We start from the raw sequence: 14,105 nt of genomic DNA on the forward strand, positions 1-14,105 counted from the left end.
ATCCCCACCCTACCACTGATGTGAGCACGTTGATCTCTGGCCAGACGTGTACAAAGGAGCTCCCTCTCTTCAGGGTGAGTTGTCCCCTAGCAAGATACTCTAATTTCTCCCCCTTATTAAAATATATCCCCTTGTTACAATGTATATAGAGATCAAAATACAACATGGTACCCTGTAAATATACACAATTATTATTTGCCAATTAAAAAAATATAAATTTCAAAAATAAAAAAGCCCAAACCAAACAGATATGGTTTGGCTGTGTCCCCACCCAAATCTCATCTTGAATTGTAGCTCCCGTAATTCCCATGTGTTATGAAAGGGAGCTGGTGGGAGATAATTGAATCGTGGGGACAGTTTGTCCCATGCTGTTCTCACGGTGGTGAATAAGTCTCAAGAGATTTGATGGTTTTATAAGGGGTTTCCTCTTTGCTTGGTTCTCATTGTCTCTTTCCTGCTGACATGTAAGACGTGGCTTTCGCCTTCTGCCATGATTGTGAGGCCTCCCCAGCCACGTGGAACTGTGAGTCCATTAAACCTCTTTTTCTTTATAAATTACCCAGTCTTGGGTATGTCTTTATCAGCAGCATGAAAATGGACTAATATGCAAACCAAAACAAATATATCCTATTAGGGCCCCCCCTGTTTCTCCACCATTGCCAAATGTGAATAAATCTCAGAGTGGGCACAGATCAGGCTCAGAGTGGGATTCCACTACATTATTTTAAAGAGAAAAAATATCATATTTCAGCCACAGTTATTCAATCCACTCATTTTTCTCTTGAGATGACTCTGCAACAAAGATGCTTCCATGTTTCAAATTGCAAATTCTAAATTTTATTCCTCTAATGAGAATAGTCCCACTATTTTGGCATTTTGCCTTAATATGGTTTGCTCTTTAAAAAAATAGTTTTACATATACATATTAATACGTTCATTTTTCAACCCTCCCAGGGAGATTGCTGAACACAGGGAATTTGAGTGTGTAGTCTTCCTGGAATATCTAAATGAACAGCCACCAAAGGGTAATGTGATACATTGATTATTCTGCTAGGGTTCTATGCATGTATAGTTAATCAAATTTCTTTTTCCCTTTTACAAAGAAAATTTCTTCTTGGACTGCTTGACTTTGGGAACAGCAAGTTGGATCCTATCCGCAATGCTCCTTCCAAGAGACTGTCACTAACTGGGCATCTACTGTATGCCAAGCACTTGTCTGATTGGTTTACATATATTAAATCACTTAATTCTCAAAACCCTAGAAAATAGGTGCTGTTATTATTATCATCATTTTTCAGATAAATAAACACATCGCAGGGAGGTTAAGCAATTTTCTCCAGGTCACACAGTAAAGGATGGAGGCTGACTTCGAACCCAGGCTGCCTGATTTCAGAATCCCCCATGTTCTTAACTGTTTTGCTGCACAAGTAGCTGGATGTTCAAGTATTCTATTAGTCAGCAAACATTTATTAAGCAACTACTATGTGCTAGGCACCATGATGAGACCCAGCAATAAAGAGATTAAGGGGAGGAGGAAACCTAGGCCATGGGTGCTAGGGTGGTGGACACACTTATTTCCCACTTCTGATATTTCCACAGATGGGAAAGACTGTACCACTCCCAGAAAGAAAGTGAAGGAGGAGGCCGTCCAGCTTCTTTCTGTCCCCCTGCTCACTCCTGGGAAGCAGTGGCTTATGATGGTTTGTGATGATCAGTGATGGTTTATGATGATTATTATGGCTTATAATGATCTGTGACTGGGGAGATGAAACCTAGTAGGCCCGGTGGGGAGTTTCCCAGACCAGGCCCTTCCCCTGGGAGGGGATGATCTGCATGGCCTGTGGCTGCCCATGATGGTGGGGGAGGTCTGGCTGATTCACTCCTTTCCTGGTATCCCTACTGGCCGCCAGCTGTTGAGGAGCCTGCCCAAAAGCCGAGTACCTGCCACCACTGGGCTTGTCACTGGTGACAACACCTGGGGAGGAGAAAGAATTTGTCTCCCTGTGAAAAATGGTCAGCAGGTGGAACTGAGTTTCTACCACGGGGATCTGCACTGAGAACATGACTCGGGGAAAGCTGGATCTCTGTGCCAGCATTCTTATACCCACAAAAGCTACCCAGGGCAAGGGGTCTGTGGAGAATGTGTAAGGAAGTCCCCACAGAGGCAAACCAGGAGGCTAGGAAGCCCAGAGGAGGGGTTTCCACCCCAGGTGAGGAGCAGGAGATGGGTCAGGGACTTCTCTCTGAGAAAGTAGTGTATGAACTGAGTCCTGCAGGACCACCAGGCATTTGAGATCGTGCAGGGGCTGTGGGTGGGAAGACCTGTTGGGCAGGGATAGTAGCAAATGCAGAGGCGGGAGAAGGCGTGGTGTGCTTGGATGTCTGGGCGACCTGCATGCTGTTCAGAATGGCTGAAGCACAGAGGGTCTGCAGCCAAGGGAGAAGAAACGAGGCTAGGAGGATGGGCAGGGATGGAGTCGCGAAAAGCCTTGAATGCTGTGCCAAGGCCATCCAGATTTCACCCTGATGGCAATGAGGAGCTCTCGAAGGATTTTATAAACAAGAAATGACATGATCAATTTTGCTTCCCCCGTGATAATATAGAAAACTGGGGACAGGACGATCTGCTGGGAGGCCGGGACAGAGGCCAGGCAAAAGATGATGAGGCCTTGAAATAAGGAAGTGGTCATGGGGATGTAGAGGAGAGAGATTAAAGAGACACCAGTGGGTCACAGTGACTGACCAGCTCTGGGGACAAAGAGGAAAGAAAAGGACTGATTTCTGGCTTAGTTGCTGAGTGTGTGTTGGTGCTATTCCCAAGACAGAGTGTAGGGTGAACAGGGAGAAGAGGATGGTTCAGCTGCAACCAGGTGCATTTGAGGTGCTCATGATGGGAGCTCTTGCCTTGAGCTCTGGTCAGCCCCTCCCATGGTCCACTGAGCTGGACCCCAATTCTTCCAGCATGCCATGCGGTGCTGCTACAATTGCAGTGATGCCCATGGATTCACGGCCTTGAATCCATTTTGTTTCTTCCCCTTGCTCTGGGTGCCAGGAGGGCATCCACTGAGGCTCTAAGGCGCGGTTCTGGGCTCCTTTCCAGGGAAACTCTAGGCCTCTCCTGTGCTCATTCTGCCTCTCAGGTGGCTCCTGCATCCTCCACACTAACCGGTTTCACAAGTTTTTTTCTGAGCATTCTTCTCCCTCCTCCACAGCCAGTTTAGAGCTTTCTTGATCAAATCGCCTAACCTCCGGGCGAACACGTTCTTCCCTTTCCTCGGGCAGGGCACCCCATCCCAGCCAAGGAGCCACCATCCCACTATCTTCAGTCAGTCCCAGCTGGGTTACCCGTCTCATGTGGGCCTGTTTGTAGTCAGTTCTGCCTAGGGTTGGCAGATTTCGATTAAACCTCCCACTAGGTCCACTCTCTTCTGAGATCTGGCCTTCCAGAAGGCACACTTGGGTCTTTGAACAGGAATGGAAGGTGATTAGGGTTGTCCCGGGGTTGGCAGAAGGGCTTGGGGCTACACCAGTGTGGGGCCGAAACAACTCTAAGCACCTCCCACTGCCCCACCACAGATCCAAGTTTGAGCAAGAAAGACTTCTGTGTCCTCCCTGAACTCCATCTCCGCTCTGCCCGCAGAGACTGGACCTGGCTTGTCAGAAGATGCCTGAATTCTGGGCAAATCTGAAGATCACAGAAACAGTTAATTTTAGTAGACAATCAGGGATGCTAAGTTTAAAACTGAGGTAGATCTTGAATTTCCTTCTGGACCCCGCAACTGGGAGGACTTGCCTTCCAAACGTGGTTGATTGGTGTTGGCCGGCACGGAGGAGGTTGGCAGCTCCAGGCTGTCTTCTGGGAGTCTGGCCGCCCAGCTCGTTCATCTACAATGTCCATGCTTTCCCATCCAGGAGGCTTCATTCTGATGTAAATTGGAGTGCAAACATGGCTCGGTTGTAGACCAAGCTCTGCTAATGAGAAGGCATTGCTAAATGAAAACTGTCACAAAGAACCCAGACAAATGCAAGCAGCCCGACAGCCAAAATACAAAAATATCACACTGTTGACACTGCTTCTCTGATGAAGCAGGCCAGCTAAGCCAACAGAATAGCCCCAGTGTCATATATTTCAACCTCAACTCATCTTTTCTCCTGCCCCTTCCAGTTTTGGACTGCCATGGGAAGAGCTCTGGACTGGAGGCCAGGGTATCTGGGTCCTTGTTATTATCCTGTCCCTTACTGACAGGATTACACAAGCTGGTCATCAAACTTCTTTGGGTTTCACTTTTCTCATCTAAAATCATCAGATTTAAAAAGAAATGGAAGGACATTAAGTGAGAAAATGTATGTGGAAGCTTACATTCAATACAGAAACAGTAAAATTTGAATTTTTTATAAAGCGTACCTGACCTTTCATCTACTAATTTAAATGTCTCCTTTTTCTTTTCTTTCTTTTTTTTCTTTTTCTTTCTTTTTTTTTTTTTTGAGACAGGGTCTCGCTCTGTTGCCCAGGCTGGAGTGTGGTGTTATGATCACGGCTCACTGTAACCTTGAGCTCCTGGGCTCCAGTGATCTTCCCACCTCACCCTCCTGAGAAGCTGGGACTACAGGCATGCACCACCACACCTAGCTAATTTTTAAATTTTTCTTCTTTTTTATGGAGATGGGGTCCAGTTGTATTGCCCGGGCTGGTCTCAAACTTACGGCCTTGTGCAATCCTCCCACCGTGGCGTCCCAAAATGTTGGAGTTACAGGCATGAGCCGCTGTGCCTGGCCTAAATGCCTTCTTTTAAACTAACACTTTCTATGTATTTATTCAGCAAGTTGTTATCAACATAATAATAATAATGTAATAATCATGTAGAGGTATAATCTTATTAAATGGTTTTGTCTTTGTTTTAATAAGAGGCATAATCTTATTAAATGGTTTGTCTCTGGTATTTTCTGCCACCCCCAGTGCAGTCAGACAGCAGCATGGGGCTCTATTTTGACTGTCCTCAAGGTCGAGAACTTAGAGCAGAAATGCAGAGAATGAAATAAAGCCACACTCAGGTTTGGATTTCAAAATAGGTTTTGAGTCTCACAGCAGAGATAAGAGTTTAAATGAAAAAGTTTGTCTCAAAAAACAAGGCCTTGAAGAACTTAGGACATACAGTTGGCATCATAAATGACATAGTTAGAAGAAGGAATGATCAGATGGGAATGAGGTTTTGCTCTCCAGTGAAGTAATCCAGACCATAGGGCAGGCAGGGAAGACGTTGCAGGGATGTAGGGTATGGTGGAGCCCCTAGGTGGGTTAATGGACTGTAGAGGAGAGCTGTGCTTCTGTCCCAGGAGCCTGGCTTGTTGGCAAAGCTGTGTCATGCTTGTGGGGCACAGCCACAGGCAGGTGAGCATGCAGCTTGGCCAATCCACACAGGGAAGGTCTGAGACAGCCCCGCCAAGTCTCCTGTGTCCTTAGTGTGGGGCATCCAAAAATTTACCATCTCTCCTTCTCTAAAAAAGACAAGCAGATAACAGAGAGGGTCAGGCAACCTGTAAAGGAGGGCCAACTGCGACTGCCTGGCCCACTCCCAGAGACCAGAAGAAATGTGGCCATCTCAGCCAATGCCCAGGTGGGGCAGAGACCCAGTGGAAGAGGGAGCATGTTGGCAGATGTCAGCCTGGATATATGAAGACAACCAGGGACCTGATCCTTTGAACAGGTGACACTATGTTAGCACCCTAGAACTCAGACGCAACTCCAGGGACATGAGTGGGGAGGGACACGTCTGAATCAACAGATATAATCCTGCCTGGATTTACTCTGAAGTGACTAAGCAACAGAATGGGGGCTCAAGAAACAAAATTAAATTCCGTACTTTTAAAAATGAAGTTGTACAGTTTTTGCATTTCTGAGTTGTTTTGTAACCACCAAAGTATGTTACGTTTTATCACCTGTTGAGGCTTCAAAGCACGTTCACACATCATTTATTTCAGGGCTGATCTGCTGACCCATATGAGGACAGCCATACCAGTACCTGTTCCAATTGGCTGATGATTGCACCACATAGGTTATTAAATATTTTGAAATCGCCCCTGAAATTGAATGCTTATGATGTGCACAGCCATTGTGTTTGGGTCACTGTGTCTCACTTAGATTGTAAACATCTTCATTCATTTATTCATTCAATAAATATTTAAATTCCAGGAACCATGCAAGCAACTTAATGGTGAAAAGAAAAGAAAAATCACAGTTTCTGCTGCCATGGGCCTTATGGTCTAGTGGTAGAGGTAGACAGAATTTAAGAATCACAAAAATGAATGGGAAATTACAATGATGATGCCTGGTACCCGGGCTTTGAGAGGCTACGTCTGTAGCCGGGGAGGTCACTTGAGGAGGCGACGACCTGGCTGAGTATAAAGAAAGAGGAAGAGTTAAGCAGGTGAAGATGGAGGAAAGATGGTAGGTGGGAAAGAGGTCCTGTGTGAAGGTACTGTGGTCAGAGGCAGCATGGTACATTCGAAGGACTGAAAGGAGGCCCAAGTCACTGACATGCTGCGTATAACACGGAGTGTGGTCCAGGGCGAGGCTGGAGTGCAGCAGGACCTGGTAGGTCATGATGATTTAGATCTTTGTCCTCTGGGGGCAGAGGTGTGGATGGTTTAAGCGAGAGCATGGGCTATAAGGGATTGTGACCCCTCTGGAGTTAATTTTTAGTACAGGCATACAAACCATACCAGAAGGGATTATGGTATTGTAATAGAATAGACTCAAAAAAAAAATCCGCTCAGAATCCTGTTTCTGATTCATTTCATCACCACCCCCTCATGGCCACCTTTGCCTTTTGCCTCTCCTGGAAACTTGTGGCTTCGTAACAGTTCACCCATACAGCTTGGATTTAGTGAGGGAATGTGCAAGCTATTTCTGTCTGTGGCAGTCCCTGACTGTTTCCTACATACAAGTCAGGCTAGTTGTGGGTACAAGCTGGGTCGATGGACATCTCTTGCCACTGCCTGCCCCACATTCAATTCCCCCTTCTCCTGGCAACAGCTCCCTGATGGTCCTTTTGAGAATCACATCGTGGCAACTCTAGTTCTATCTGAGAATGGCTGGCCAACTCCACCCCACCCCTGCTCCCTCCTTCCCCAGCTCCAAGGCAGAGCATGATCCGCTCAGGCTAATGAACATACTCCATCCTATCATGACTAGCTCAAGGATCAACCTCATTCTGAGTCTCATTCCTAGAGCTTCTTCTGGAGTGACAGGGCTGCTCTGTTGTTCCTCTGGGGTTGCTGTGCTGAGGAATGGTCCTGAGACTGTCACAGGCCACTCTGCAGAGAGGATTGGCCTGACACTGAAGCCAGTGTATGAGGAACTAGAGCTGAGAGAAAGAGAGAGAGAGAGAAGCCAAGACCTGATAGTATCTCTTAGAGCTTTCAGGAGCTGGCTGCTTGGCACTGCTCCAGCTAATTGGAGCTGGCTTCTCTTACTGGTTACCCAAAGAGGCCTGTATGACATGCCCGGCACTCAGGCTTTGCTAACGCGATGGGCATCCTGTCACCAGCACCACTGTGCTGCTCCATCCAGCAGTTGGGTCCTCACTGATACCGCCCTCACCATCCCCCCAGCTGGGCTGAACCTTGCTTTTACTCTGACAAAATTAGAGCTTTCTCTCAAATCCTCTGAACACCAAGGAGGCAAAGTCATTTCTGCCTGGTTCTCTTGTGCTCTTGACTGGCCATTCCCTCTTTTTCCAGCATAAAGTGCACATCCCTAGGTTATGCCGCCCAGTAATTCTTTCTCAGCTCTCCTCAACTGGACTCATTCTACAGGAACCAAGAGATAGGAAACTTCAGGATCCATCAGCACTGCTCTCCTTCTCACGTTCTCAAGCCGTAACCTGCATTTCATGACATTCTTTCCCTTCTTGGGGACAGTTCCTGTCTGGCTACTAAGACTGATGTCTTCCCTCCCTGCCCTGCAGTGGCTTTCCTCCATGTCGGCTTTTCCTCCTCACCTGTCATCACCTTAAGCCCCTCCATATTAGGGATCCCATCTTTTTTTTTCTTTTGAGACAGAGTCTCACTCTGTCACCCAGGCTGGAGTGCAGTGGTGCAATTTCGGCTCACTGCAACATCTGCCTCCTACGTTCTAGCGATTCTCGAGCCTCAGCCTCCCAAGTAGCTGGGACTACAGGCGCCCGCCATCATGCCCGGCTAATTTTTGTATTTTTAGTAGAGACAGGATTTCACCATGTTGGCCAGGCTGGTCTCAAACTCCTGATCTTCATCTACCTATCAGGCTGTGGGTCTCTGTCGCCATCTTTCTTGTCTCTCCTAAGTATTCTCACTGTCTTCAGAATCAGGGCTCTCTAACTCACGTTTCCAAGTACATGCCCTTGTCCTTTGGTTTACAACAGAACACACTATACACACTGCTGAAAATTAGGAGAAGTATTTTCAGAACCGGAAGTGATGGTAGACAGCGTGTATTCTGCCCTCTCACTTTATATGTAAGAAAATTGGAGACCAGATAGGTTGTAGTTTGTCCTGATTACACAGATGGTTACTTAACAATTGATTAATGGTCCAAAAAGATGACGGGGAAAGATCACCCAGCTACTCTTGTTGTTTGACTTTAATGAAATACTGAAACCAGTGCTTGTTAGTGAAACAATAACCAGTCCCCTCCCCCTACTCCCATTGGTTGACTTGGTTGTCCTGCATTGGGCAACTGGGAATGTTTGACTAATTTAGATTTGGGAAAAAAGACAGAGTTGGGAGCTTTGAGTATTTGAGATTAAGCTGAAAGAGTAATATGAACAGTGGAAGGGACAAAACCCTTTTTGGTTGCTGAAAACGTCTGATTAATGCGTTTCTGCAGGTCTGTACATAACTTCTTCGCTCCAATTGAAACGCTCATTCAATGGCTGCTTGATGTCCCTGGAACTACTAATTACCCTAAGAAGATAAAAGCTCAGATGAGCCCCAGGCTGACCTTGAGGCAGTCCTGGGGAGGACTGAGTCACAGGGCCCACTGCAGAGTCACAAAGCCAGGATTTGGATTCAGTTTTCCAAAGCTTCCTCAGCCTTACCCTCAAATGCACCCATTTTCAACCTCTTCATTCTGTCCCAGGTAAAGGATCTAAACAGAAATAAGTCTGGGCGTGGTGGCTCATGCCTGTAATCCTAGCACTTTGGGAGGCCAAGGCAGGTGGATCACTTGAGCCCAGGAGTTCAAGACCAGCCAGGGCAATATGGTCTTTAAAAAATTTTAGCTGGATGTGGTGATGTGTGCCTATGATCCCAGCTGTTTGGGAGGCTGAGGCAGGGGAATCGCTTGAACCAGGGAGGCGGAGGTTGCAGTGAGCCGAGATCGCACCACTGCACTCTAGCCTGGTGACAGAGGGAGACTCCATCTAAAAAAAAAAAAAAAATGACAACTTCCTGGATTGAGTAATGACTCTGTGCTTAGCACCATGGCTAAGAGGAATGTGGATAAATATATGGTTTATAAAGTTCAAAATTATGTAGTAAAGATTCTTCATTTTTTTTTCTTTTTCTTTCTTTCTTTTTTTTTTTTTTTTGAGACAGTTTCACTCTGTTGCGCAGGCTGGAGTGCAGTGGCACAATCTCAGCTCACTGCAACCTCTGCCTCCCAGGCTCAAGTGACCTCCCACCTCAGACCCCCAAGTAGCTGGGACTACAGACACACACCACCACACCTGGCTAATTTTTTGTATTTTTGGTAGAGACCATGTTGCCGGGGCTGGTCTGGAACTCCTGAGCTCAAGCAATCCGCCCGCCTCGATCTCTCAAAGTTCTGGGATTACAGGCATGAGCCACTGTGCCCAGCCAGATTCTTTATGTTTTAAGAGACAATGTCAACAACGACAAAAAAATTCTTGGTGGGGTAAAGAAGTATTTTATCATAGGCGAACGCACACACACACACACACAATGTGTATATATTGTTTTGTGTACTAAAGTGAAGGACTTGTTTGGACAATTGGAGAGTGAGTTTGTGGCACTTCCTGAGGAAATATGCAAAACCTGACTGGGGGTGAGCGGAAATCTGGAGCCATTTCTCTTTAGCTATTTACTGCAACCTTTGGAACAATTAAATTTGATTGCTTTTTAAAGACGGTAATAATGAGATCTCTTTCTCAGCAGAAGCCAGAACTGTGAGGTTCTGCTCCTTTTTGTTAGTTACCTTTCTTTTAAAAAATTTATTTATTTTTTAGAGACAAACTCTCGTGCTGATGCCCAGACTGCAGTGGTGCAATCATAGCTCACTGTAGCCTCAACCTCCTGGATTCAAATGATCCTCCCACCCCAGCCTCCTCTGAGTCACTGGGACTACAGGTGTGTGCCATGCCAGGCTAATTTTTTAATATTTTGTAGAGATGGGGTCTCACTGTGTTGCCCAGGCTGGTCTTGAACTCCCGGCCCCAAGCAATCCTCCTGCCTTGGCCTCTCAAAGTGCTGGGAATACAGGTGTGAGCCACCATGGCTGGATGTTACCTTTCTATGTGCCTGTGTCTACATCCCCAGTAGAGTGCTAGCTCCTTTTCTTTGTCTTTGTGTACTTCACGGACCCTGCTCTGGGCCTTGGGTGCAGGTCTCAGTCAATGCTGCTTGGTTGGTTAATTGTCAGCTGGGACTGCCAATTTCCTCCAAAACCAAGAGGATGGCTTGGCTTGAGAGCTTATACCTTGAGCATAAAAGACAAGCCAAAGACAAATTTAAAATGTGGTCTTGGTCTGGCTGTCTGAGCAGACCAGGATGGGACCAGATATGCTGGGCCTGGCCTGAGAGAGCCCAGCAGAGTGGTCAGACAGCCACAAGTGCTTGTCTCACCTTGGCTCACCCAGGCCTGTCCTCTGTCCCCTGGAAAGGAAGAGCAGAGCCTTGCTCATGGCTTGGAATTTAGACTTGATTTTTCAGCTGGATCAGTCACCTCTGAGTCCTGTGTCACTTACTTCTCTCTGCGTCTCTGTCTCTCTCTGTGTAGGTTGAGTTTATTTGTGGCATGTAAAAAAGAGGAAATGGATCAGGTGTGGTGGCTCACGCCTGTAATCCCAGCACTCTGGGAGGCTGAGGCAGGCCTCTCATTTGAGGTCAGGAGTTCAAGACCAGCCTGGGCAACATGGCGAAACCCCGTCATTACTAAAAATACAAAAATTAGCTGGGCAGTGGTGTGTACCTGCAGTCCCAGCTATTTGGGGGGCTGAGGCAAAAGGATCACTTGAGCCTGGGAGGTTGAGGCTGCAGTGAGCTGTGTTTGTGCCAATGCACCTCAGCCTGGGCGACAAAGTGAGGCCCTGTTTCAAAACAAAAAGGAGGAAAAGGTATGGCAGTTCCTATAACAATGCCCTTCACCTCCCATTTGAACAGTTCTATTTCAAAGAGGAGTGATCCTTGTTTTTAAAGAAGAGTGATTTCTACCTGTGAGGACCAGAAATGTCTCTTCTCCCACACCCCCAATTCCTATAGTGCTTCTTAATTCTGGGAATGCCACAGTTTGTAATCCATTCCTTTTTCCTCTATTAAAATATTAACACTCTTCGGGAGCTCATTCAAAACATGGTAGCAGCTATGCATACTTTATCAGGTACTGGGCTTTTCTTATTTCACTAGAAAAGAAGCAGATAAAAAGCATGGGTCCTGGGAAAGGGGGGCTAGAAAGAGATGTAGCTTCAGGAGAAGAGGAGTTGGGGGGAAAAAATGAAGCCAAATGGTGAAGCTGAAGATCCCAAAGAGAAACTTTTCTTCTTCATCACTTTCCCCAATATCTGCCCTGCCCATCTGTCCCTGTGTATACCTGTAGGCCATTCCTGTGTGTCCCCTTAGGCATACAAACACCATTCCACCAGTGCATGGTACTAACTGATCCTTTGAAATCACTTCAACATTTGGCATTGAAACCATGGAGAATCTTCTGCATTTTCAGTTAAGTACTTTTCATTCATTTATGCAACAAATGTTGATTTAACACTGTGCTAGGCATTGAAGATATGACAGATAAGTTGGTTTCACTTGTATAGGGAAAAGAGTTGTGCCCATGTCTAATTAGACTGTGCTTTGTAAGAAAAAAATGTATACCTGTTTCACTTAGTGAGGGAGAGAGAGAGAGTGCGTGTGTGTGTGCGTGCACGTGCGTGAGACATTGAAAGTACGAGGAAATTGGTGAGTTTTGGGGAGTTTTGCTACATCTATTTCTAAGTATTTTGAATATTCCAATTATGTGAATGTCTTAATTTTTCATGTTGCAATTCAAGCCATTATCTCCTTATTTCTTGTGGTCATAAGGTTATAAATAAAGAACAAATTCCTGGAAAGTCATTTCATACCATCAAGCCACTAAAAATTAGTAACAAAAGGAAAAAAAGTAGACCACAAATATATGCTTTTGTATTTATTTGTTAATATTAAGTACATAAAACTAAACACTTTAAAGCAATCTTGCTAATATTGCTTTGGGGGGCTTTTCTGCAAAGGATGTACCTTCTGGAATTCTTTAAAATGAGTCCATCCAAATCTAGGCTAAAGATGGCTTCTACTGTCAGCACAGTCACCCTCCACTGCTAGAAGCCCTCGACATGATACGAAACTGAAAAGGCATCCTTCTCAAGCATCCTCCTCATTGAATATGTACAAGTTGAAATTCCTCGAACGGTGGTAGCCAAAAATTTCTCTTTCCTTGCTCACGGGCAGCTGGGAGGTCAGTCTGTCACAAGTCCCAGGCTGTTCATCTGGCATGTGCAGACAAAGTTCTAAATACCCCCATCCAGGACTGGCTAGATTATTTGTGGGACCCAGTGCAAAATGAAAATGGCAAGCCCCTGTTCAAAAATTAAGAATTTCAAAATGATGACAAGAGAGCATTGAACCAAGCATGGGCTCTTCTGAGCATGGGGCTCTGGGCAAATGTAGTACATGACGCCGGCCTTGCACTCCTCTGGATGGACAAACAGCTTTGAGACACTGGCCATGCTACCCTCCTAACCCACATCCAGAGCTCTAGGGCACTTCTTCAAGTGCAATTCTCTGCCTGTCTTGAGCAATGTCCCTCTCCTGGCCCCACCCCACCGCTTCTCTCTTAAGTTCCCTTTCTTCCTACCTCCAAGCATTTTGACACATCTAGATATGACCTATTGGATCTCTGGATTCAAACGCAAGGCCTGTTCCAAAATCAGTTCTAATCCCACATACATATGGGTCTTTCAACATTTCCTTGTTATCTCCACGCTGTCCTCTTTGGGGTGTCCAATGGATCTTAACTACCAAGTCCTCAAGTGTCACACAGGTGTGACACAGTGGGCACATGGGAGGTGGGATGCCAGGGGTTAATCCGGCCTACTCAGAGGGCCAAGAAAGAGCCAAAAGGAAATGATGTTTCCAACCATTTCCTTCACTTCACCTCTGTACCATTAATTTTTTTTTTTTTAATTCCACAATTTTCCACCTCCTGCCATTTCTGTTGGTCTTGTTCCTCTACCTTCTCTGTGAAGCCCTTGTCAAGGCCATCTTGGACCCACAACTAGAGTGGGAAGCCAAGGATGAAGGGGCAGCAAAAGGCCCTGGAGCAAATGTTCAAGCACAGCGCCATGCACACTAGGCCACGAACTTCCCGTCACACATGCTCTGGAGGAAGAGGAAATGCTTGACGCATCGCTCAGATTGCCTTGGTGGAAACTGCTTTCGATGGTTCACGTCTAGCAGTGTAACTCGATGACTCACAAAACAGCCTTTATTCATTGACGTGTTCTTCAGAGGACTCCATGAAATGACTCACACCTCTATTTACTAGGTTTTATTGGGAATGTGAGGTGAAATCTTTTCCCCTGGGAACAGGAAGTTTTCAGTGTTTCTTAGAAGAGGACGTGGGGACCTGATAGCAACACACATGTTGTTGATGGGCGGACTTTCTCTATCAGGGAGGCTCAGCTGGAGCAACAGAGCAGCATTTCTGGAGGAGGGCATATCAGTTTTGACATCTGTTTTCAGAATCATCCACAGAAGGTAAGGCTGGATGAAATGTTTCCTGTTGTGAATATTTAGAAGAGAGTCTGAGAATCAGAAAGTATTTTAGGGAGCATTGATGAAAGGTTCAACAACTG

The sequence above is a fragment of the Pan paniscus genome, chromosome 14, assembly GCF_029289425.2.
Source record: "Pan paniscus chromosome 14, NHGRI_mPanPan1-v2.0_pri, whole genome shotgun sequence".
Taxonomy (NCBI): domain Eukaryota; kingdom Metazoa; phylum Chordata; class Mammalia; order Primates; family Hominidae; genus Pan; species Pan paniscus.